Genomic DNA, 27,733 nt, shown 5'->3' with positions numbered 1-27,733 from the left:
GGTCACACTAGCTATGGCCACTGCAACTGTTGTCAGCAATCTCTTAAGGGCAAAATATACTCCCATCCAACACTTAAAATTAATATCACTTTGCAACATTTGACAACATGTTCTACTGATAATGTTGTTTACCTAATACAATGCCCCTGTGAACTGTTGTATATTGGAATGACCACCAGACCCCTTAAAATTAGAATAAACGAACATCGTTCAAGCATAAGGAATGGGTCCATTGACTCTTCACTGTATATACATTTTTATGAAAAAGCCCATGCGTACCATAGCTATAAATTTTGTGCTTTGGAAAAAGTATTGCCCAGACCAAATGCAGATGTAAAAAAACTTCTTCTACAAAGAGAACCTTTTTGGATTTTCAAACTACAAACACTAATTCCTCAAGGGCTAAACGATAGAATTGAATACACCTGTTTCCTGTAACATGTAACCTTACTTAAGAGGCATCCTGGAAATCTTTCATTTGCTCGTTATAGAACTCAGGATGAAGGACTTGATGAAGCCTTCTGTCAACAGCTGACCAAACAGGCACAAAGAAGAGATATAGTAGTCATGGGCGATTTCAATTATCCCGATATCTGCTGGAAAACAAACTCAGCCAAGAGTACAAAGTCCAACAAATTCCTCACTTGCTTTGCAGATAATTTTATGGTCCAGGAGGTAGAAGAGGCAACAAGGGGATCAGCAACTCTTGATCTAATCTTAACAAATGTGGAAGACCTGATCAATACAGTTGAAGTGGTTGGATCCTTAGGGGCAAGTGACCATGTGCTCCTGCAGTTTGCAATACAAAGGAATGCTGAAACTAAGACAAGTCAAACACGCATGCTGGACTTTAAGAGAGCTGACTTCCAAAAAATGAAGGAATTACTGAGAGGCATTCCATGGACGCCGATATTAAAAAATAAGGGAGTTAAGGATGGATGGGAGTTTTTCAAAAGTGAAATACTCAAGGCGCAAATGCAAACAGTGCCAACAAAGAAGAAAAATAAGACAAGTGCAAAGAAGCCAGAATGGATGTCCAAAGAACTTCTAACTGAGCTAAAGCTCAAAAGTGACATGCACAAGAAGTGGAAAAGGGGAGAAATCACCAAAGAAGAATTCAAACGTATAGCCAACACCTGTAGGGAAAAGGTTCGCAAGGCTAAAGCGCAAAATGAGCTCAGGCTTGCCAGGGACATAAAAAACAACAAAAAAGGCTTTTTTGCTTACGTTGGTAGAAAAAGGAAGAAAAAGGAGGCGATAGGGCCATTGCAAGGAGAAGATGGGGTGATGGCGACAGGGGACAGGGAAAAGGCAGAACTACTTAATGCCTTCTTTGCCTCTGTCTTCTCACAAAAAGAAAGCCATCTTCAACCTCAGCAACATGGAATGGACGAAGGATTGGGGGAAATCCAACCCCAAATAGGGAAACAAGTTGTCCAGGAACACTTGGCCTCTCTAAACGAATTCAAGTCCCCAGGGCCAGATCAGCTACACCCAAGAGTACTGAAGGAACTAGCGGAAGTTATTTCAGAACCACTGGCAATTATCTTCGAGAGTTCTTGGAGAACGGGAGAAGTCCCAGCAGATTGGAGGAGGGTGAATGTGGTCCCTATCTTCAAGAAGGGAAAAAAGAACGACCCAAACAATTACCGTCCGGTCAGCCTCACATCAATACCAGGCAAAATTCTGGAAAAGATCATTAAGGAAGTGGTCTGCGAACACTTAGAAACAAATGCGGTCATTGCTAATAGTCAACATGGATTTACCAAAAACAAGTCATGCCAGACTAATCTGATCTCTTTTTTCGATAGAGTTACGAGTTGGGTCGATACAGGGAATGCTGTGGATGTAGCGTACCTGGATTTCAGTAAGGCCTTCGACAAAGTCCCCCACGACCTTCTGGCAAACAAACTAGTAAAATATGGGCTAGACAAAACTACGGTTAGGTGGATCTGTAATTGGCTAAGCGAACGAACCCAAAGGGTGCTCACCAATGCGTCGTCTTCATCATGGAAAGAAGTGACAAGTGGAGTGCCGCAGGGCTCCGTCCTGGGCCCGGTTCTGTTCAACATCTTTATTAACGACTTAGACGAAGGGTTAGAAGGCACGATCATCAAGTTTGCAGACGACACAAAACTGGGAGGGATAGCTAACACTCCAGAAGACAGGAGCAGAATTCAAAACGATCTTGACAGACTAGAGAGATGGGCCAAAACTAACAAAATGAAGTTCAACAGGGACAAATGCAAGATACTTCACTTCGGCAGAAAAAATGGAAATCAAAGATACAGAATGGGGGACGCCTGGCTTGACAGCAGTGTGTGCGAAAAAGACCTTGGAGTCCTCGTGGACAACAAGTTAAACATGAGCCAACAATGTGATGCGGCTGCTAAAAAAGCCAATGGGATTTTGGCCTGCATCAATAGGGGAATAGCGTCTAGATCCAGGGAAGTTATGCTCCCCCTTTATTCTGCCTTGGTCAGACCACACCTGGAATACTGTGTCCAATTTTGGGCACCACAGTTGAAGGGAGATGTTGACAAGCTGGAAAGCGTCCAGAGGAGGGCGACTAAAATGATTAAGGGTCTGGAGAACAAGCCCTATGAGGAGCGGCTTAAAGAGCTGGGCATGTTTAGCCTGCAGAAGAGAAGGCTGAGAGGAGACATGATAGCCATATACAAATACGTGAAGGGAAGTCATAGGGAGGAGGGAGCAAGCTTGTTTTCTGCTGCCCTGCAGACTAGGACACGGAGCAATGGCTTCAAACTACAGGAAAGGAGATTCCACCTGAACATCAGGAAGAACTTCCTCACTGTGAGAGCTGTTCGACAGTGGAACTCTCTCCCCGGGGCCGTGGTGGAGGCTCCTTCCTTGGAGGCTTTTAAGCAGAGGCTGGATGGCCATCTGTCGGGGGTGCTTTGAATGCGATTTCCTGCTTCTTAGCAGGGAGTTGGACTAGATGGCCCATGTGGTCTCTTCCAACTCTACTATTCTATGATTCTATGATTCCACTTAAAACAGAGCCAGAGCTACTAATAAGAATGTAAGTAGAGAAGCGTGTTTTTTACCATTTTCTTTTTTAAAAACTTTTCCTTAGCAATGTTAATATGGGAGTTTCATATATCTATTATGTATGTTATTTTTACTCCTTTATCTAGTGTACTAAGCACAATAAAATTAAAACAGACACAACACCCGAGGAAGTGATAACGAAACAAGGGGAACAACCCGGGAGACCTTGTTGTGTACCAGTTCTTGGCGTTGCGAAGCAAACGAAGAATTCCTTTGAATATAGAAACTGTTATCTTGGAGACTGAATATCTTTACTACAATTGACAATTGACATTGCCCAACTCCAGGAATAATATGGACTTGGTTGTCTCTTTATGTGTGTAATTTACTCCTGATATAGTAGTATACTTTGTAAGATTATGACATGGAAATTGTACCTTTGTTTATGATATCCTGAAAGCAATTTTATTATATGCAATATAGTTTGAAGAGTATTACTCTAATACAGAGTTGTAGAAACCTGATTTGTATTACATTTTTTGGGATTTTTACAAGAGTGTATATACACATACATTATTGTTCTCTAATATTCATACAGTCAGATAGCTGAGAATGATCTGTCTGTGAGCCTCCACCTTCACAGGTATTTACAGAGGGTGTGGAATTGGGCTTTGAGTAAGGCAGCATTGTGATATGATGTGTTAGATTGTTGGAGATTCAATAAAATCTGCATTTCAGACCAACTGCAAAGTAAACCATCCTCTTATTGGCACCAGGACATGAACTGGGTAATGGGATGTCTGTGTGCCAAAAATGGTCCAGTTCTGTCATTCGTGGGGCTTGCAGTGGTCTGATTTGGGTGAAGGTACTGCAAATCCCATAATCTGTGGTTTGTCCTCCCCTAACCACACCAGAATATAAAGTGGGGCACGGGGGGGGGGGGGGTGTCTGTGTGCCAGGTTTTGTCCTGATCTGTCATTGGTGCAAGTCGTAGTGGTCTGTGGGAGATGAAGTGTTTGAAAGTACTGCATATCCCATCACCTGTAGTTCTCCTACCCCCAAACTCATTATTAAAACTCTCCTGTATTGGTATGCCATGTTGTGTCAAAATTTCAAATTGATCGACCGACTACTTTTCGGGTTTTGTGTGCACAAACATACGCAGGCTGTATTTTTATATATAAAGATATACCTGTATTTCATATATGTTCAATTACAAATAAATGGATACTATTTTAATTTCTCATATTACATTTCTGCTTAGCCCATGTTAAAAATAAACATCAATTCAAATATTTTGTTTGCTAGTAAAACAGTTCTACAGAATTATATCTGAATCACAAATGTGAACAGTATAAAGCAATCTTCCGATAACCATAAGAAGTTGCTCAGGTGTGATTTCCTTTGCCCCTTTTAAGTGAAGGTCAGTTTAAACTCCAATGTTATCCTATAATTTTCATAAATAGAAAGGAAATAGGTCAGGCAGCTAGATTATATCAAAGGCAGATCTGGGTGCTATGAAAAAAGGTAAAGCCGGAAAAAAGAAGGCACAAAGCAGACACAGCAGAATTTGAGAGGGTTAATACGTTATTCTAATAAAAAAGATGAAAAATTTAAAAACATGATAAAGCATTTTGTTCCTTCTATACAGTTTCTGTTCTGGGGCAAAGAATCAGAACTTCAAAGGAATGAGAAGTCTTCCCAATGCCTCTAAATCAGCACTGCTCAACCTGGGGGTCGGAACTCCTGGGGGAGTTGCGAGGGGGGTTCAGGGTGGTCATAAAGACTAGTATTCTCTGTTGGTCATCGGGGTTTTGCGTGGGACATTTGGCCCAATTTTATCGCTGGTGGGGTTCAAGGGGCTCTTTGATTGTTGGTGAACTATAAATCCCAACAATTGCAACTCCCAAATGTCAAGGTCTATTTTCCCCAAACTCACCAGTGTTCACATTTGGACATATTGAGTATTTGTGCCAAGTTTGGTCCAAGATCCATCATTGTTAGAGTCCACAGTGCTCTCTGGATGTAGGTGAACTACAACTCCCAAACTCAAGGTCAATGCCCACCAAACCTTTCCAGTATTTCCTCTTGGTCATAGAAGTTCTGCGTGCAAGTTTGGGTCAATTCCATTGTTGGTGTAGTTCCGAATGTTCTTTGATTGTAGGTGAACTATAAATCCCAGCAACTAAACTCCCAAATGACAAAATCATCCCCCCCAACCCCACCAGTATTCAAATTTGGGCATTATCGGGTATTTGTGCCAAATTTGGTCCAGTGAATGAAAATAAATCCTGCATATCAGATATTTACATTACAATTCATAACAGTAGCAAAATTACAATTATGAAATAGCAACAAAAATAATTTTATGGTTGGGGATCATCACAACATGAGGAATTGTATTAAGGGCTGGTGGCATTAGGAAGAGCTCTAAATTGAGCGTTTTTGTATCTGGTTCCCAAACAGCCTGCCTTCTTCCCAAACTAGAAGCTTTAGGAAAGAAAGAAAAATGAAATAAAGAAATCAATATAAAGAAGAAACTATCCTTATTTTATAAGAAAACTCAAAGAGCAACTATGTGGATGGTCAAAAGAAGAGGCAGAACTGGATCCAAAGAATTGTAACTCCAGAGACTGCGTCTGATCAGAAAATGGATTAACACTTTCCCAAGAATGGGGCACCAACAGGAGATATAGTATACAGGCAGGACTCTTTCCTCAAATTTGTACAAGCTTTACTTGTAGAATGGAATTGAAGTTACATAGCCATTACTGCTTTGAATGTACTTTCGTAGGCTGAAGAAAAAATGGTGCAGAGTGACAGAGCAGCACAGTGAAACAATGGAGAACAGGAAGTTAGCATAAGTTAGCCAAAAAAAATGTAACAATATAGGCAGTCCCCAAGTTACTTTTTTGTGTCAGGAGCGACTTGAAAAACTGCAAGGACTTTGCCCAGGAGACGCCCGGATGTTTTGATTTTTTTACCATCCTTGTGGGAAGCTTCTCTCATGTCCCTGCATGGAGCTGTACCTAATAGAGGGAGCACATCCACGCTCTCCCTGGATTGGATTTGAACTGGGAACCTTCAAATCAGCAACCCAATAATTATATAACCCACTGCGCCACCAGGGGCTCCCCCAAGTTACTAATAGGATAGGTTCTTTAGGTCTATTAGGTTTGTTAAGTTGAATTTGAATATAAGAGAAAACAGCTACATTTTAAGTGTAACTCCATATATATATATACACACACACATGTTGTTGTTTATTAGTTCAATCGCTTCTGACTCTTCATGACCTCATAGACCAGCCCACGCCAGAGTTCCCTGTCAGCCATCGCCGCCCCCAGCTCCTTGAAGGTCAAGCCAGTCACTTCAAGGATACCATCCATCCATCTTGCCCTTGCCCGACCCCTCTTCCTTTTTCCTTCTATTTTCCCCAGCATCATTCTCTTCTCCAAGCTTTCCTGTCTTCTCAGTATGTGGCAAAGGTACTTCATCTTTGCCTCTAATATCCCTCCCACCAGTGAGCAGCCAGGCATTATTTCCTGGAGTATGGACTGGTTGGATCTTCTTGTGGTCCATGGCACTCTCAGAATTTTCCTCTAACACCACAGTTCAAAAACATCTGTCTTCCTTTGCTCAGCCTTTCTATGGTCCAGCTCCCACATCCATAGATTACTACGGGGAATACCATTGCTTTAACTATGCTGTCAGGACCCAGGCTGCAGAGCACCAATAACCATGCGCAGAGACCAGAATCTATCTAATATCTTTATTATAGAAATATATAAAGTCAATAAAAACAAGTGAAGAATATAGTTCAGAAGCAGACCTTTCAGATGAGGTCAAATATAGTCCAGAAATGTATTGTCCAATATAAGATATTAGAGTTCAAAGTTTTAATCCACTTGACCGAAACACACACTTGCCAAGCAAAGTGTGGGGAAATGACAGGGTCTTTAAAGTCCAAAGTAGCTTGACAACAAGGCTGGAAAATAGACTTGATTCTTGGCTAGATCAAAACTTGAAACAAGGCAAACATGAAACATGAACTGAGTCCAGAGAAGTCCGTGAAACAAGGCAAGGTTGGAAACTTGATCCGTGAAACAAGGCAAGGCTGGAACTTGATCCGGGAAACAAGGAACTGGGGTACGAAGTCCACACACGATCTCTCTCCTCAAGCTGAACAATTGACTCCGCAAGGTTCCCCTTGCGGCAAAACCCCTATATAGGGTCTTGTTTTCCCGCCAACAGAACACTTTCCCTGGAGAACAAGAAGCGAAACCCAACTCTGTCCAGATGCATGACTCCTTAGAATTTCCCAAGGGAAGCAGACCTAATCAGCTAATTGTTTGGCTGCGATTCTGAGACTCCGGCGATTTGCCTCCCTGACTCCTCTATCTCTATTATAATTGTCCTTTCGGGAAAACGGGGGGGAATTCTGCCCAAGGCTTGTTTGGTTAACTTCCTGAGGACAAACATCCTCCAGGTGGAGAGGCTCCGATTCAAGCAGAACCGGTGGAAATCCCATGTTTTCCTCCTCGTCTGCCACAATAGTCCTAGGAACGGGACTACAAGGCCCATGAGACATCACATATGCAGACCTTCACTGCCAGCGTGATGTTTCTACTCTTCACTATTTTATCGAGATTGGTCATTGCTCTCCTCTCAAGAAGTAAATGTCTTCTGATTTCCTGGCTGCAGTCTGCGTCTGCAATAATCTTCACGCCAACAAATCTGTCTACATCTGTCACTGCCTTCACATTTTCTCCCTCTATTTGCCAGTTATTAATCAGTCTGGTTGCCATCATCTTGGTTTTCTTGATGTTTAACTGCAACCCAGCTTTGGCACTTTCTTCTTTCACCTTGGGCTCCTCAGCTCCTCTTCACTTTCAGCCATCAAAGTGGTATCCTCTGCATATCTAAGGTTGTTAATGTTTCTTCCAGCAACACTTTGGATAACATGGAGAAGGCTTAACACCACTGTGGTGGGTTTTTGTTTTTGTTTTTTGCTTTTTGTGCCCCTATTCACAAATTTCCCCTCACTTTCTGTCCCTGTGATAACTGGATTTTGAAAGTTTTGACTTGTGGAAACAAGGATTGGTGAGAAAGCTTCAGTGGAGACATATTTTCCCCATGATAATGCTTTCCCTTCCTGGAGTAGTTTTATCTCACTTCCTGATGTCTCACCCCCACTCTTAATTCTCAGTCGTTTATAAGTCGAATGTTTGTAACTAGGGGACTCTCTGCATGTACAAAAATTACAGGCACAGGAAAGAGATACAAAAATCAAAGGGTTAATTTTGAGAGAATGTCTTCTAAAGGTTTGTATATTTATCAGAATTATTCTCCAGTTTGTGCCTGTTTTTCTGGAACTGCCCAATCTGCTATACAGATCAGTCATAAAGATACAAAAGCAGAATGCATTGGAACATTGAGGTTAAAAGAAGCTCCTGGTTACAATAATTGCTGTAAATATACATAAGTTCATCAACCAATTTCTAATTCAATACCAGATTATATTCTCTGGAGCTAGCATGAGCCACAATGGGATTTGACCAATTTACTTGTGGTGGAGTACACTAGAATACAAAACTCTGCAATCTTCAATATAAATTGAGAGAAATCTGAAAGGCTAACAGAGATATTAAAGCTATTACATCAGCCTGGGAACTTTTCCAAAATTGGATCTATAAACTGGGAACAAATATCCATGTAATACAGGCAATATAGAAGAACACAATCAACTGCTTCGACTGTGCCTGACTGACAGGGACAGATATGCTGTGCATACGGAATTTGTAAATGTCTTCTTTCAAGCAGGGGTGATGGCAAAATGGTGAAACAAAGCAAAGCAAAGCTAATTTTTAGCAATTTTCAGAGCATAAAAATAAGCAAGCAGAGTAAAGTTTTATTATATTTGACTTCTACACAATAGTGTTGAGTTCTTGTTTGTTTTCCAGCAAGACTATAACTCAGATCCATTGCTTCATTGCTTCTTTGGTGCTAGGGAGTTTCAAGCTCAAAAAAGCTGAAGGGGAGAACTCATACTGTTGGAAATTCAGCTTGACAGTACACAACCCAGGAGAGGGGAAAACATGAATTAAAATCAGGGGACGTGACCAGAAGCAGTAAGACTTTAGATATATATATATTACAGTCGATGGCCAGCAACTAAGACTTGATATAAGTCAACAGCTTACCATGCTTTGAGTGTAACCATTCCAGATTCCATTCTAAGCAAGAGATTTGGAAGATAATATATGACACTGAGGCTGCTGCACAAAAATGTGGCGATGCTGTCTCTAATAAGAGTGAGAAGTCCTTATAAATGCACAGCTGAGAAACACACAAAAGTAATGCTACACAGATCACTGAACCTCGTAGAACAAGTTAAAGACAGTACAGAATTATTATTCACTTCCCAAGGGGCTATTTTGCTATTCTCCATAGTCTCTTTTAAAAGCTATATAGCTGTATGTAAATGTATTTTTCTTATTTTAATATACACATTAGTTAATTATTTGATGCACACTTAATGTTCTACAAACACCTTATGGTTTCCAAGCTATTTTTTCTAGGATACAAATAATGAAAGACTTCTCTGAAAAACTTTTAGCATGGTAACACAAAAATGTTCACCATTATAGCCATGGTAACCATATAGTTTTGGGGAGTCACCTCATGAAAGAAGCTTCTGTGGCATATCTCTCTTTTAAAAAACCTGCCAGACCTTTCCATTCTGAGCCAGACTAGCATGTCAGTGAATCACAAATTCAGCCACTCTGCCTGACCCTCCAGCTGTCTGAAATCAGAGCTAGCCCAGGCATTTTTAAATTCCTTTCCTATGTGCCTATTTCTACTCCTCCACCTGAGTCTGAACATCAATAGACTCCATCTCTTTTTTCTATTTCCTCTTCTCATCAGCACTGCTCATTCTCCTAAACAAGTAATGAGCTTCCTCTAATGTTCACTAATGTTCACTTTCCTAGAGAAGAAAAAGAGCTTTCGTTCTAGCCCAAATTTCTCTATGTTAACCAAGAATAAATTTAATCAAAATTTTAAAAAGCGCTATCTAGGGTCGATTTCTGTGGATGGAAATGACATTTATTAAGTCTTCTGCCTGAGCACTGAAACCCATTTTGCCTAAGTTGTGCTCAAGCACAAATGAAGCTTTATTATATGGATGAAAGTAAAGAACAGAGAGGAGACCTAAAACAGAGTTGGAGAACTACGGGAGAAACAAGTTTGCTTGAACAGCTGGCAGCATTTCCAGCCCCCTGAAAATTTGAGACAAAAATGATTAAGTTTGCTAAGGGGTAGGTTGTAAAGTGGGGTATCTGAGGGGAAAGAGATGAATACATGAAAACTACACATAAGTGCAGTCTATTTATGGTATTTCAATTTCATATTGATAGGATGCCTCATTTTCCCCTGAATCAAAGCCTATCACATTCAGCAAGGTCCCTGATGTTGTGCACATCATTTTCAGGTGCTAACAGCTGCTGAGGATAATATAATAGTAGAAAGTCCACTTTTGCCCTTTGCAATATTGACTATTCATCCTGCAGCTTCACAAAAAAGGTGCATTTATCACCTATATGAAGGCAAAACTTTCTCATATACTACAAAAAAGGTACATTTCCCTGCAGTAATTAACATGGGAGTCATCTCAGTTATTCACAACTGAATAGACTGGTAACACATGATTAATAATTAGCAAAGCATTCTGAATATAAAATGGCAACTACAAAATTATTTGAGAGAATTGTTACATAAACATAAATATAAGTACTCCCTATAATTTGTTTTTAAGTCTTCTTCTGTGAACTATTATTAAAGTCTATTATCCAATAACATTTACTATGATGTTGTTTTGAGAAGTGTTCAGCAATGCTGACTTAGCAGGCCTTTCCTCCTTCAGCTATCATGTAAGTCAGATAGAGTGCAAATCTGTGGATGCGGACATAATTTTTTGCAACAGCGAAGCTAAGAACTTGTATGCATGTTCTTTCTATTCTTCTTGGCTGTTGAAAGAGATGGACTAATAAGTAAGCAATGGGATAAGTAAACACTTCCTTATGGACAGGCATTTTTTTCACCTAGACTTATAGAAGCATCGGTAAACTGTTACTTTAAAAAGACTTTCCTGTAACTTCCTACCTGGTGACAACAGCAGTAAAACCATAGCTCATCTTGTTAGTACTATGCAGAGAGAGGCATGTTAAACTGTTTTTGAAAACTCTATGATGGGACAATCCAAAATTAAACAAAAGATATTGTCAGAAGATGAAACTCCCAGGTTAGAAGGCACTCAGTGAGCTTCTGGAAAAGAACAGAGGACAATTATGAGTAGCTGAGGATAATGGTGTAACTGGACAGAAGCTGAAAGGACGTTTAACAGTTGACATGCACAGATGTGAAAGGAAAATCTGAAGCTGCACAATACCTATTATAGGGGCATGGAGGTGAGAAGCATGAATCAGAGGAAGGTAGTAAAACAAGAAAAGTAACATACAAACATTGCAATACTTGGAGTGAGTGAGTTAAATTGAACAGGAATGACACTTTTGAGTCAGATACAGAGTTCTTCAGGAAAAGAAAACTCTAAGAAGAAATGGAGTGACTTTTATAATGAGAAGAGATGTAGCAAAAGCAGTCAAAGAATATAATGCAAAGTTTGACCTAATCATTGTTTAAATTCAACCACATCCTGCACAAGCTTATAGCCTTTATCCAGGACTTAGACATATGGATCAGATGGTAGGAAAAAAGCCTTTCCCCCAATGGCCTCTTCATCTGTCTGTCTTCCTTTTTCTCCTCCTATAACCTTGGACTACTCCTCATACTACCCAGTAGTCTGTCCCCACAGCCCATGGGCCCAGAGAAGCAAAGAGGGAACCCACCCCCTCCCTAAATCCCCCTTTGAAGCTTTAAAATAAAATAAAAATTTACCAGGCCAACATTCGGTATCTCTGCAGGCTTCCTGGTATATACTAATGCTGCACAAGGAGGCGGGGGGGGGGGATCGCTCCTCCCTCTCCCCCCCCCCCCCCCCGCTTCCTGGTGTAACATTGGTATGTGCCAGGAAGCCTCCAGAGAGGCCTAATGGTGGCCCAGTAAGATTTTATTTTATTTTAAAGCTTTTGGGGGGGATTTGGATTGTTCCCATTCCAGTACAGTAGTTACCACGCTGGGAACAACTCATGGGGAAACCCATTTGCTTCCCGGGATTTGGGGACTTAAACCTGCTCCAAAGCGAGTTTAACGTATGCCTGGAAGCACCCTAGAATTTAGAAGGGCGGGTTTGAAGAAAAGAGACAAGATTCAGAAGTATAAAGCTATAGTAAAGGTAAAGGTTTCCCCTGACGTTAAGTCCAGTCATGTCTGACTCTGGGGGTTGGTGCTCATCTCCATTTCTAAGCCGAAGAGCCGGCGTTGTCCGTAGACACCTCCAAGTTCACGTGGCCGGCATGACTGCATGGAGCACCGTTACCTTCCCGCCGGAGCGGTACCTATTGATCTACTCACATTGGCATGTTTTCGAACTGCTAGGTTGGCAAAAGCTGGAGCTAACAGCAGCTGCTCACGCCGCTCCCGGGGTATGAACCTGGGACCTTTCGGTCTCCAGCTCAGTGCTTTAACGCACTTCGCCAAAGCTTTATCATAGGATAATAAAGTTAGGATTCTCCGTGACATTGCTTTAGTAATTTTTATAAATGGTTATGAAAGGAGAAAAGTGAAGAAAGTTAATTCATTTGAAATGTAGTGCTGAAGAAGAGTTCTTTGGATACCATGGACTGCTAAAAAGACAAATCAATGTGGACTAGAGCTAATCAAGCCTTGCCCCTCCCTACAAACCATGATGACTAAAATGAGACTGTCATGTTTTAGAGATATACAAAAGAAGACATGACTCACTAGAAAAAGTAATGCTTGGTAAGGTAAAAGGCAGTGGGAAAAGAGGAAGACTGCATTCCAGATGGATAGACTCAATCAAAGAAGCCAAAGAACTGAGATTGCAACACTTGAGCAGGGCTGCTGATAATAGAGTAACTTGGAGGTCTCTCACTCACAGGGTCATCATAAGTCAAAGCTGACTTGATAGTAGTTAATAACAGCCCCCCTGTAGCAAACCAGATTGAACGATTTTAGCACATATTCTATTTTCAGTTTGGGGGCAAGATATTAAATGTATGGTGGCATCTTAATTTCAGGTTTTCCAGAGTAAAGTAGAGCAGTAAGGCCATACAAGGCCATACATGCAAAATCATTTTCATTATCACAAGCTGTATGTCAATTTGCTTACAAAACATTATATTAATCTTAGTATTTTTATTCTTGGTATTATTACTGAGGCCAATATCAGTCCTGCAATGTAAAAGAAATAACAGCTGGATAAGTGTGTATGCATGTGCATGTATAGAGAGGGAGTTCATAATACATTTTGAAGAAATGGCAAACAGCATCTATGAAGCAGCATTAAACAAATAGTGACCCATATAGTTTGATCTTGTCTCCAACATTGTTTAATGCCAAAACCACTAGAATAAATCATTCAGAAATTCCCATCACATTTCATGGAAGCTGCTGTTGTACTGAAACCATGCTTAAAGTTTATTATGAGCTAGATGAGGGCCAACTGCAGATTAATCCATATAAAACAGAGGCACTTCTAATCCACAGAACTGCTAATCCAGGAACATGAATTCAGCCTGTTTCGGATGATATCTCACTCCCCTCGCAAACAGCATGTTCAGAATTTAAAGATGCTTCAATCTATACCAGAATGTTTCCCCACAACATGCCAGAGAGCAATATTTGTGCCCACTGACTACAATAATTTTTTTTCCTGAAAACTCTTCACCAACCAGCAGTGGTCCAGATACCACCACTTTGCATAGCACTGCTCTAAATGTGTGTGTGTGTGTGTGTGTGTGTATAACATATATATAAACACACATACACACACACATATAATTTCTGCATAATTTAATGTGCATAAAGTCAATTCCAACAAAGAAGACTTCCAGTACACACCAGAAGAGCATTAAGAAGGGGTAAGGCAGAGGAAACGGAGAGAGTTCAAGAAGCCACACACAGCCTTTAAGAAATTTATCTCTCCAGTTCCAACCAAACATACTTTGAGGGCTGTCACAACATGTAAGAGGGCCTATACAAAAGATATTTTATGCTTGGTGTATACTAATAATTGTCAGCGTTTCTTCCATACTTTTACTTGAGTATGTGTCTTTTCGCTGTTTCAATGTGATAGGGTAATTCATATTATTGGTGCCTTTTTGCATTTTATAGATAATGGACTTCTATGAGTATTCTGTATGGTAAACATGGGCTAAAATGTTTAACAAATACATTCTAACACACCCAGTTAGCCATAATTAGCAAACAGGGAGCACAATTTCATATTTGTCCTGAAGCCTTATTTCTGGAATGCAAATTCCTGCCTTAACCAAGTTAAACAGGCAATTTCTTTAACCAGGATTTTAAACCATAATTTAGAATATGTGTTAAGTGGAGAATATTCAACAGCTCTTACAACACAATGTGTAATTCATATTCTTCTTCTTCTTCTTCTTCATTCGCAGAGTCATTTCCGACTCTTCGTGTCCTTATGGACCAGTCCACTCCAGAGCTCCCTGTAGGCCGCCACCACCCCCAATTCCTTCAAGGTCAAGCCTGTCACTTCAAGGATACTATCCATCCATCTCGCCCTTGGTCGGCCCCTCTTCCATTTTCCTTCCATTTTCCCCAGCATCATGATCTTTTCCAAGCTTTCCTGTCTTCTCATGATGTGGCCAAAATACTTCATCTTTGCCTCTAATATCCTTCCCTCCAGTGAACAGCTGGGCATTATTTCCTGGAGGATGGACTGGTTGGATATTCTTGCGGTCCAAGGCACTCTCAGGATTTTCCTCCAGCACCAAAGTTCAAAAGCATCTATCTTCCTTCACTCAGCCTTCCTTATGGTCCAGCTCTTGCAACCATAGGTTACTATGGGGAATACCATTGCTTTCACTATGCGGACCTTCGTTGACAGTGTGATGTCAGTGACAGTGACAATGTGTAACTAGAGTTTCTCAAACTGTACTCCTCCAGATGTTTTGGACTTCAGCTCCCACAATTCCTAACAGCTAAACTGGCTGGAATTACTGGGAGTTGAAGTCCAAAACACCTGGAGAAGCACAGTTTGAGAAACACTGAGTTAAAGTGGCTGAAATTTACACTCCAGAGCAGACGTCAGAGTAAACTTCCACAGTCTGTGCTATCAACTGGGTAAACTGATTGATAGACTTATGCCTAAATAAAACTGTAAGTAAATTAATACAAATGTTCAATAGTTCAAATACAGTAAATGTATAAATCAGAATTCTTAATCAAATAAGTAGCAATGCCCCTATTTGTAGAAAGGACGGGACAAAAGTGCAACAAGAGGTATTCTCCTAATTTTTATGTGCAGGAAAATGTAAGAACTGAAGAAAGTATATTGTAAACAAAAATAGTGAACTTAGAAAGCCTTACCTTTAAAAAGACATACACTGAGTTGCAGCATTAATATGGTTTTTAATACATGCCTCTCCATGCTAGATTACATTTTTATAGAGTATGCTTTACTTTTCTGCGCAATGTTATTTTCATATGTTTCATTAGCATCTAACTTAAAGTACAATAGTAAGCTTGAATATCAATATTGGTTATATAATTTTACATGTCTACACAAAGTCATATTCTGCTACCCAGTGATGCATTTTGCATGAACAGTAAATATGTGGAAAATACTGCAACAAGTGAAACGAAATGTCAACAAGCATGATTCATCTGCCTTCATTCTTTGAAAGAGCATACTACTCTAACAGATTAATTTCCCCACCCATTAGCTCTCACACAATGCCTTTCCTGTGAAGACCTAAAGCCTAAAATATGTCAAGACACACAACATGAATAGTACCATTGAACTAAACATTCACATTCAGGACTCTGAGCATATGTGCATTTTGCATTTCAATCTTGCAGAGAGAGATATGGGTTACTTATTCATAAGCACTTATTTTCACATTTTCAAGACAAATTTTAAAAAGGCGCAGTTTGGAAATTTTATAGATCTCTTACAATATGCACGTTCAAACTATTTCTAAAACTATTTATGTGAAAGAAAAGATACATAGAAAACATGAAAATTTAAAAATCACTATCCTTAAAAACATTTGTCAATAAGCAAACAAAAGACCTCAATCTCTTCTGCGTAGACAGATTTTACAATGCCATCTTTTCAACACAAATATTTTACTAACACTGTGCCATCTTTTTTAAATAAATGTGACTAACAAAAGCAACATAGTATCAAAAGTTAATTGTTCTTCTTACTTTTACAGCAACAATATCGCTAAATAAGATTCATAGCCCTGACATTAAATAATTAACTGAGAGATATACTCACACAAAGTTTTGTATTCCAGGAGAAACAACTATACAAATATATAAATGGGTACTATGCCATTCTCCATATATCCATTCTTGTTCAGTTGTACAGTTGAGACCTCAATCTTTCCTCACTTTCCTATCATTTGAAATAAATATGTCAAACAGAATGATGATAACAACAACAACAACAACAACAACAACAACTTAATTCTTATAACCTACCTCCATCTCCCCGAAGGGACTCAGGGTGGCTTACATGGGGACCAAGCCCGAAGAACAATGTACAACATCTATCTATACACTTAATAAAAGTGAAAAATGTGTATATATGTATGTGGAGGAGGTATCCACTTGCACAAACAGCCTCTCACCTCCACAAACAGCTATAGTTCTCACTGAGCAGGAGACACCCATAGCTTTCCCTCCACTGACATGCACGATATAGTGAACGCCATGATCATGTAGCCCAAACCCTGCCAGTGTCCTCCACAAATATTCTGCCCGCCACCCAAGTGAAGGCTTTCATGCGGAGACCATTTCATCTTAGATGTTCTGTTTTTCCTCTAGAATGGGCATTCCAGGGTTCCTTAATTTGCATGACCCCACCAACTGCCTCCACCTTAACCCTTTTCTATGGCACACAGTGAACAGAGGAATTGATCAGCAACTGAACAAGAGGTTTGGGGAGAATTCACAATGATTTACAAGAGTTGTACTTGACCTACATCCACAGAGAACTGTTAACACAACCAATGATGGATTGGACTGAACTTGCCACAGATAATGGGACTTGCAGTACCTTCATTGATACTGTGACCCTACCGACAATGGACTGGGACCAAACTTGGCACAGAGAAGCCCCATGACCAACTGAACATACTTCAGGGGTTAGTGGGAATGGACCTTGATCTTGGGAGTTATAGTTCGCCTGCATTCAGAAAGCAATGAACCCAGCTGACATCAGATCTGGACCAAACTTGGCACACAGACCCAATATGGCCAACTGTGCATGCAGCCCTGGTTTGGGGGTGACTGACCTCAGATCTGGGAATTGTAGTTCACCCTTAGCCAGACAGCACTGAACCCAGATGACAACGGATTTGAACTAAACTTGGCACACAGACCTTTTAATACCACTCTGTCATGATGGACATATATAGTTCAACTGCAATTACTGCCAGGGTTTGGGATGATTGCCTCAGGAATCTGGGAGTTGTAGTTCACCCTTATCCAGACAGCAATGAACCCAGCCAACGATGGATCTGGATCAAATTTCAGTGATATTACCTAACATCTCAAAATAACACAATGCCTTCTTCTAATAACTCGGGCACCACTGGGTCTCCAAGCCAGTATAAAATAAAACACATAACAACAATTTAATTAAAAGCAATTAAAACCACAAAGTAAAAGCATCATAAAATACAGTAATAAGTATCAAAAGATCGAAAAATGGGATAAATAAAATTGCAAGGGGAAAGGGCAGGGCTTGTGCAAAACAAATTTGAACACAAAACCAAAAAAAAATGGGGGGGGAGGAACGAGAGCAATTCCAAGTAACTTTTGTTCTAAACCTCTTTATCTTAAGATATGTATGAAACAATATTTGATTATCTTGACATTTAAGACATAAACCCTGTCACGGAGACAGTTTAGAACACAAAACATTCTATACCATGAGATACAACTGAAAATTTTCTGACAGAAGTCTAGAGCCAAAAGCGGAAGTAGTGATTCACATTCATAGGCACAAGGACCACAATCATAAGCAACTGATAAATATTTTTTTTCCAGTCCTGTCTCAGGAAAGGGCAAATCCAACACAGCTATTACAACAGGATAATTTTCAAAAATTAGATTAATTAAAACCAGTTGGAAAGTATAACAGCAGGGAAAAATCTTTATTTAGAATAGAAAGATTCAAAACCTACTAAAATTAAGATGAAAGTCAAATATGCACCACAAACCATCAGACAAAGAAAATAAGTTCTGCCGTGTGAGTAGCAGCGTAATTCTATGCATTCTACCTGTTAAATCCCATTTAGTTTAAATGTGCTACTCCCAAACAAGTGCACAAAGGACTGACCTATTAGTATCATCCATAGCATTATAAAAAAGCAAGACAATTAAATCAAAAGCTTGATCCAAATGGGAAACGCAAGTACCAAGAAGATGTAAATTAGGCAAATATGTTGTTTATTCATTTAGTCATTTCCGATTCTTCGTGACCTCATGGACCAGTCCACGCCAGAGCTCCCTATCAGCCGTCGCCGCCCCCAGCTGCTTCAAGGTCAAGCCAGTCACTTCAAGGATACCATCCATCCATCTTGCCCTTGGTTGACCTCTCTTTCTTTTTCCTTCCATCTTCCCCAGCATCATGATCTTTTCCAAGCTTTCCTGTTTTCTCATTATGTGGCCAAAATACTTCATCTTTGCCTCTAATATCCTTCCCTCCAGTGAGCAGCTGGGCATTATTTCCTGGAGGATGGACTGGTTGGATCTTCTTGCAGCGCAAGGAACTCTCAGGATTTTCCTCCAACACCACAGTTCAAAAGTTTCTATCTTCCTTTGCTCAGCCTTCCTTATGGTCCAGCTCTCGCATACATAGGTTACTACGGGGAAGACCATTGCTTTCACTGTGTGGACCTTCGTTGCCAGTGTGATGTTTCTGCTCTTCACTATTTTATCATGGTTGGCCATTGCTCTCCTCCCAAGAAGTAAACGTCTTCTGATTTCTTGGCTGCAGTCTGCATTTGCAGTAATCTTCGCACCTAGAAATATAAAATCTGTCACTGCCTCCACGTTTTCTCCCTCTATTTGCCAGTTATCAATCGGTCTGGTTGCCATAATCTTAGTTTTCTTGATGTTTAACTGCAGCCCAACTTTTGCACTTTCTTCTTCCACCTTGGTGATAAGGCTCCTCAGCTCCTCCTCACTTTCAGCCATCAGAGGGTATCATCTGCATACCTAAGGTTATTAATGTTTCTTTCAGCAATTTTAACTCCAGCCTTGGATTCGTCAAGCCCCGCACGTCGCATGATGTGTTCTGCATACAAGTTGAATAGGTAGGATGAAAGTATACAGCGCTGCCATACTCCTTTCCCAATCTTGAACCAGTCTGTTGTTCTGTCGTCTGTTCTTACTGTAGCTACTTGGTCGTTATACAGATTTCTCAGGAGAAAGACAAGTTGACTTGGTATCCCTATACCACCAAGAACCTGCCACAATTTATTATGATCCACACAGGAAAAGGCTTTAGAATAGTCAATAAACAGAAATAGATGTTTTTCTGAAACTCCCTGGCTTCCTCCGGTATCCAGCGGATATTGGCATTTTGGTCTCTTGTTCCTCTGCCTTTTCTAAACCCAGCTTGGACATCTGGCAACTTTCGCTCCATGTATACTGGAGTCTACCTTGCAGGATCTTGAGCATTACCTTACTGGCATGTGAAATAAGTGCCACTGTACGAAAGTCTGAGCATTCTTTAGCGTTTCCCTTTTTTGGTATGGGGATATAAATTGATTTTTCCAATCTGGTTGCCATTCTTGTGTTTTCCATATTTGCTGGCATATGGCATGCATCACCTTGACAGCATCATCTTTCAAGATTTTAAACAACTCAGCTGGGATCCTGTCGTCTCCTGCTGCCTTGTTATTAGCAATGCTTCTTAAAGCCCATTCAACCTCACTCCTCAGGATGTCTGGTTCTAATTCACTCACCACACTGTCAAAGCTATTCTCTATATTATTATCCTTCCTATACAGATCTTCTATATATTCTTGCCACTTTTTCTTGATCTCTTCGGTTTCTGTTAGGTCCTTGCCATCTTTGTTTTTGATCATGCCCATTTTTGCCTGAAATTTACTTCCAATGTTTCTAATTTAGTGAAAGAGGTCTCTTGTCCTTCCTATTCTATTGTCTTCTTTCATTTCCATGCATTGCTTGTTTAAAAATAGTTCCTTGTCTCTTCTGGCTAATCTCTGGAATTGTGCATTTAATTGGGTATATCTCCCCCTATCACTGTTTTATTTCGCCTTCCTTCTTTCTTGGGCTACTTCCAGCGTCTCATCAGGCAACCATCGTGTCTTCTTGGTTTTTTTCTTCTTCTTTGGGACGTACTTTGTTGCCGCCTCCTGAACAATGTTGTGAACTTATGTCCATAGTTATTCTGGGACTATTTATTAAATCTAGTCCCTGAAATCTATTCTTCACCTCCACTGCATATTCACTAGGAATATTTGTGAGATCATATCTAACTGGTCTATGTATTTTCCCCAATCCCTTTAGTCTGATTCTAAATTGTGCAATAAGAAGTTCATGATCTGAACTACAGTCAGCTCCAGGTCTTGTTTTTACCGACTGGATGGATTCACCTTTGGCTGCAAAGGATGTAGTCAATCTGATTTCGGTGTTGACCATCTGGTGAAGTCCATGTATAAAGCCATCTTTTAGGTTGTTGTAAATGTTTGTTATGCACAGTGAGTTTTCCTGGCAAAATTCTATCCTACATCCTGCTTCATTTTGTTGTCCCAAACCATGCTTGCCTGTGATCCTGGTTGTCATTTGACTGCCCACCTTAGCATTTCAATCTCCCGTAATGAAAATAATATCTCTTTTTGGTGTATTATCCAGTAGGTGCTGCAGATCCTCATAGAACTGATCTAATTCTTCTTCTTCAGCAGCTGTGGTTGAGGCATATATTTGGATCACTGTGATGTTAAATGGCTTACCTTTAACTCAAATTGCGATCATTCTATCATTTTTTGTGTTGTATCCAAGCACCGCTTTAGCAAATATAGACATATATATACAGTAGTTTCAAAACTTGAATTTCAGTTAGATTTACATCAAAAGAATACTTAAGATCCACCCTTATTTTCTATCTCTAATAAACAATATCGCTTAAAGGGATTGCTAACCACAGGTTCCAATACAATTCAGCATAGAGTATTCAAGTCTAAGTATAAAAAAAATACTGCTCTCATCCAGAATGAGCTAATACCTTTGATTCAATGACCAATATAACCTCATACTGATTCTGATTCATATTAAAGATCTAATTATGTAATGGGTCTTGTTACCAAGTTTTATTTTTAATACTGTGAGAAAGACCAACATAACCTACATCGTACAATTCTATGTGATATTCTTGACAAAGCTTGGATAAATACAGTCTTCGTTTCATGACTAAACTTCATAAAATGGACATTGGAACAAGGCTGCCCACTGTCTGCCTCTAATTTATTGGAATACGGTAATTTCACTCCAGAACAGATGTGGTACACCAATATTTAAATTTAGATTTAAATAAAATAATCATCAGTTTCCCAAGATAATTTCTCCTCTGCCACACATCCAGAAAATAAACTCTTTTCACCCACCATGCGTCAACTGAGAGATCTGTAATCCTTACAGCACAAACAGTCAAAAACCATGAATGATATTGAATAAGCGCTTCTGGCTATCCACACATCAACAGGTCCTAAAAGGGCTTATCTGCAAAAAAAACCTTGATAATTTATCACAGATTCAGTCCCATCCCAACTATATGCTGGTTCATTCCACAATAACAATTTGTCCCTATCTTCCTCTCCATGACAGTGAAAGATTTACCACAATCTGAACTGGGCACCACTGTTCAAAAGATATACTGACAAGCTGGAAGGTGTCCGGAGGAAGGCAACTAAAATGATCAAAGGTCCCCTAATGAAGATCGTCTTAAAGAACTGAGCATGTTTAGCCTGCAGAAGAGAAGGTTAAGGGGAGACATGATAGCCATGTATAAATATGTGAAAGGATGCCATAAGAAAGAAGGACCAGGCTTGTTTTCTGCTGCCCTAGAAACTAGGATTCGGAGCAATGGGTTCAAATTACAGGAAAGGAGATTCCACCTGAACATTAGGAAGAACTTCCTGACTGTAAGAGCTGTTCAGCAGTGAAACTATCTGCCTCGGAGTGTGGTGGATTTCAAACAGAGGCTGGATGGCCATCTGTGAGGGGTACTTTGATGGTGTTTTTCCTGGATGGCAGGGTTTGAACTAGATGGCCCACGTGGTCTTATTGCATGATTCTATGACTCTAGTCAAGATCCTCCTTCTCTATGAAGGACTGATACCATTCCGATCTATGAGCTTTGTGCCTATAGTGGTAAATCCCAATATCTCCCTGCTCCCCACCCGCAATCCAGACAAATAATCTCAAACCTACATCCAGTTTATGTCCTAACTCTTGCATTTGCAAAAAACACACATATAAGTGTTTTGCAAATGCATGTCCATCAATGTTCCTATCTCCACATTTCTATCATCCAAAAACCATTTCATCCAAAACATTTATTTATTTAGGGGATTTTTATGGCGCCTTTCTCCCGGCGGACTCGAGGCGGCTCACAACTTATTTAAAATATACAATGTAACATAAAACCATTAGTTAAAACAAACTATAAGAGTTACATGAATGCTCCATAGCCTCATCTGGATGTTAGGAATTGTTAGGAATTGTGCAAGTTGGCGTCCAAAATACCTGATCTGAACTGTTAAAATTAAATTAAATTAAAAACCATCTAAAATTCACATAGAAATCATCAGGTGCTAGGACTTGGCTAAAATTAATTAAAAGCGGTTTCAAACAGGAAAATCTTTCTCCTTTTTCTAAATACAATTCTTGCCCCAGTGATTAATGTGTGGTACCCATTTCCTTGCCCCATAAGGAGACATACATGTCCCTCATTCTGATAGCCCCTGAAATAGCATACTATACTTCTGGGTTGCTGTGAGTTTTCCAGGCTATATTGCCTTGTTCCAGAAGCATTCTCTCCTGACGTTTTGCCCATATCTATGGCAGGCATCCTCAAAGGTTGTAAGATCTGTTGGAAACTAGGCAAGTGGGGTTTATATATCTGTAGAATGTTCATGATGGGGAAAAGAACTCTTGTCTGCCTAAGGCAAGTGTGAATGTTGCAATTGGCAACCTTGATTAGCATTGAATCGCTTGGCAGTTTCAAAGCCTGGCTGCTTCCTGCCTGGGGGAATCCATGTGGACAATTTCAACAGAAAGGAAGAAGCTATGAAAATGAACAAAATCTGTCTACCATTATTAAAAAAAAAACTCTAAAATCAGGACAGCAAATGAAGAACAACATTTCATTTTGAAGTCCAGACAAGAAACAATCAGGGCCATCCAACACCTCCCAACAAAGGCTTCCCCCAGGCAGGCAGCAGGCAGGCTTTGAAGCTGCCAGGCTATTCAATGCTAATCAAGCTGGCTAATTGCAACATTCACGCTTGCCTCCAACAGACAAGAGTTCTTTTCCCCACCTTGAACATTCCACAGATATATAAACCTCACTTGCCTAGTTTCCAACAGACCTCACAACCTCTGAGGATGCCTGCCATATATGTGGGCGAAACGTCAGGAGAGAATGCTTCTGGAGCATGGCCATATAGCCCGGAAAACTCACAGCAACCCAGTGATTCCGGCCATGAAGCCTTCGGCAACATACTATACTTCTAACTGTACACACCTCTAGCAAACCTTACAGATATGGCAGGAGTGGTGAGTTAAGGACGGAGTCGAGCGTGGACTGTTTCTCCATGATGTTTTTTTTTCCTCTCTCTTTCTCTCTCATCACAACTATGATGAGAGAGATTTGGGTATGACTCCCAACACATGAGGACACAATGTCATCCATCCCTAGCCACACAGCACGGATGGCAGAGCGACCTGCACAAGCAAGCAGCTGAATGGACTAACCCCTGACGTCGGTGTTGAGTGTGCAGAAGGGCGTGGGTGCGCGCCCACTCTTCCGACACCTCCCCACGAAGGCACAGAAGGGAGGTGGGCATGAGCTGCTACTGCTGCCACGGCTGCTGCTTCGGCATCCCTTTGGGTCAAGATGCGCGGGACTTCCTCTCCTATGGAGGTGATGGGAGCGGGAGCAGAAGAAGGAGCCGAGGACGATGACAGAACCCCTCCCTCCTCGCCCCACTCCTCTCCCGCGGAGGTTAGCCAGGCACACCCTTCCTCCTTCCCTTCCCTCCTTCCCTCTTGGGTCTTTTCCTCACACTCACCTCCAACTCCGGTGCCGGTGGGGAGATTGAGAGGCTCCCTTCGGGGCGCGGCCACGTCGGGCTTCTCCTCCTCCTCCTCCTCCCTCCTCGCCTTCCTATGCCCCGGAGCCTTGGAGGAGGAGGGCCTGTTCAGCGGAAGGGAGGGGAGGAAGGAAGGAAGGGGGGGCCTTCCTCGTTTCCCTTCACCACATCCCGGCGACGAGCAGGAAGCGCGGCTCTTCCTCCCTCCTTCCTTCCTTCCTTCCTTGAGGGAAGCTAGCGATGCTCCCTCAGTCAGTCACAAAACAATCCCCCCTCCCCCCCCTCACAACACAACACTCCACTCAGCAGACACTGAGGAAGAAGCAGCACGGATGCGCGCGCACTCTCTGAGAGGCGCGCGCACTCATAGAGGCGCGCGCACACTCTTTCCCTCTCACACACACACACACTGAGGCGCGCGCGCACACCCTCACGGCTGCAAGGAGACGGACTACTGATTCGGGGAAGGGGAGGGGTGAGGGCCCCGCCTCGCGCTCCTTTGAGGGAGAGGTCTGCGTGCGCAGGCCCCAGGCGCGCGTGCGTTCCCCCCTCCGACGGTGGGTCAAGTCAAGTCACTCAATCAATCAGCCACGCTGGAGAGTGAGAGTGCGCGCGCGCGCATAAGGCTCTCGCGCTCCGTAAATGAAATGAAATAAATGGAAGGAGGGGCTGGGAGCAACGGCCGCCGCTCGCGACAGGCACACAGGTGGTGGGCGGGGTTTAAGAAGCACCCCCACCTCTGGCGAGCGCGTGCTCGAGCGCGCGGCGGCTCTCCCTTTCGGCTCCTCCCACCGCGAGGGCCCCTCTTTGCCTGTCGCACGTTCTTCCTCCCCTTCACCCCCCCCCGCCCCGCTTCGAGCTCCCGGCATGCACTTGGCACTCTTTTCGGGGTAAGGGTCTCAGTGTTGCAGGCCCCCGCCCTTCAGGGAGCGCCTTCTTTAGCCTGGCCACCCTTCTCTCTGGTACAGGGAGACCCTGATTCTGCGACTCTGTCAAATCAGGTTGTTATTACGGTATTTTGTTTATATCCCGCTTTTTCTCTCCATACCAAGCCCGTAGCCAGAAACGAAAATTCGGGAGGGGTTGAAACTTTTATCCCCCAATAATGACTTTTCAAGTCAGTGTCTCCTGATCTGGCACGAGATCTCAGCAAGGCCTTGAAATTACCATAGTTGTGCAAAGGTCCTTCACAGGTAATAGGTCCTGAATCATTGCTCCCTCTTTAAGCCGGTTCTTGTCAGTCACAAAGGACAATCAGTTCCATAATTGGCAGTCGTTTCTGTTTTCTTATTTCCTTTACATGATGGCAGCTTACATCAAGACGTTTTCCTCTTTGAATTAGCAAGAGGTTTACAGCCAAGCACAAGTTATTCTGATTGTTTCCAGGTCCAATTCAAAGTACAGGTGATTGCCTATTAGATTGGAATATATGAGTCCCCACTGCCAGATAACCTGGGATAAACAGATAATCTGGGATCAGATCCTGGGATATAGGGGCAGTGTGGAAAGGCCGGAAGACTTCTATTGCATTTCTCCCATACACCAATGGTTTATACCAAGCTTCTGATTACCACCTTTACCCCCCAACTTCTCCAAACACTACACAGTACAGTAGAGTCATTTATCCAACATTCACTTATCCAACATTCTGGATTATCCAACACATTTTTGTAGTCAATGTTTTCAATACATCGTGATATTTTGGTGCTAAATTCATAAATACAGTAATAATAATAATAATAATAATAATAATAATAATAATAATAATAAAACTTTATTTATACCCCGCCACCATCTCCCCAATGGGGACTCGGGGCGGCTTACATGGGGCCATGCCCAAGACAATACAATAAACCATAACATAATACAATTAAATAATACATTACATAAAATAAACAGTACAACATAAGATCAAAACAGCAATATAACACGAGCAGGCCGCATGAATACTACATTTAAAAACTAGATTAAAAATTAAAACTCTGGGTGAGAAAGGGATCAGAATAAAACCTCGAGGGACGGTGATGACCGTCACCCCGGCTTTCAAATTGATTTGAGAGCGCAGCGGAGAGTTCCGCAGATCGCTCACCAAAGGAACGGAACGGGACCGCAGCAGACTATTATTAAAAGATCTTTTTCTCTTTCACTTTCCCCTTCCCTGAACTATGTAACAAATCCCCCAATAAAAGTAGCATTTATTTTAACAATAACACTCTCTATCTGGTTATTTTGTATCTTTCTCTGACTCCTTCCTTTGCATGCAATTTCTCTCTCTCTCTCTTCCACCCGTCCGTCCCTTTAACTCCGGCTGAGGTTTCTCCGCCATAGATTAATATGGCGGACGATACAAATTGGCTCATATCTCTATCAAAATTACCCCTAGAACGCTCCTCTTTTAGTCCTAACCCTTTCTAAGGCTCCTGACTCGAAGACCACCAGCGGAACCGAAATCGGTCCAGTTTTCGGCACCTCAACAGCTGATTGTCAAACGGGACCGACTGCTCTCTTCCAGCCTTATCCCGGACTTTTCTCTCCCCTTGACTCGCGGAATGGTTTTAAGAGATCCCTAGCCCCTTTCTGTGAACTGGGGATGGGGGGATCGCTCTCTCGCGGGGGAGACATGGATCTCCAAGTACCCTCACCCTCTCTGCAGCTGCCAGGGGGTGCCCGGACGGGTGCCCTCCACGTTTCATTCATACTTTCATGATTTTATGAAGGAGAAGAACACTCTTCCCCAGACCTACCCCTGGACTTATGAAATCCTATACTTCCAAAGACTGCAACCCACATGTGCCTCTTCCCCATGCCATCTCTACGAATTCCTCCCATCACAGATGAACTCTTTTTCCTCATGTATCCATGAATTTGCATATTCTATGTACCTGGACACCCTCATGACCCACTGTTGTATGAATTTCTAATCGTTGGGCTAACTTCATGAATTGTGAAATCATGCTGCTTGAACTCCACTCCTATGACTTTCCATATTGGGTTCCCCAGATGTTGTAAACCTCATTCTTATCAAATGTTTTCAATTGTTTATATCATCCATGGTTCCCCTTTGTGCAATGTAACCCCCCCTCTATGGATTCTCCCTTTCCTCCTTGAAATCTACCTATCTGCCTATATGTATTTATACTCTTTGGGATCCCCGGAAAATATGTGTTTTTCCCAGCTGGGTTTATGTTCCA

At 41.5% G+C, this 27,733-nt stretch overlaps 1 protein-coding gene across 7 annotated transcripts in view; it reads right to left on the bottom strand.

The window, feature by feature from the left end:
* The window catches only part of tanc2 (tetratricopeptide repeat, ankyrin repeat and coiled-coil containing 2), a 264,804-nt gene extending 239,651 nt beyond the window's left edge, over positions 1-25,153 (bottom strand). For 2 of the 7 annotated variants that reach the window (XM_062957031.1, XM_062957035.1), the window contains exon 1: positions 24,522-25,153. The gene's annotated coding sequence lies outside the window, so the exon portion shown is untranslated. Of the gene's footprint in view, positions 1-24,204; positions 24,429-24,521 lie in introns of those variants that run through there. The other 5 variants (XM_062957034.1, XM_062957037.1, XM_008113125.3 and 2 more) reach the window with 4 other exon arrangements.
* Positions 25,154-27,733: the final 2,580 nt, after the last annotated feature.

Source organism: Anolis carolinensis, chromosome 6 (genome assembly GCF_035594765.1).
Source record: "Anolis carolinensis isolate JA03-04 chromosome 6, rAnoCar3.1.pri, whole genome shotgun sequence".
NCBI classification, from domain to species: Eukaryota; Metazoa; Chordata; class Lepidosauria; order Squamata; family Dactyloidae; genus Anolis; species Anolis carolinensis.
The sequence above is the reverse complement of the archived record's forward strand: the minus strand, read 5'-3'. Positions and strand labels throughout refer to the sequence as shown.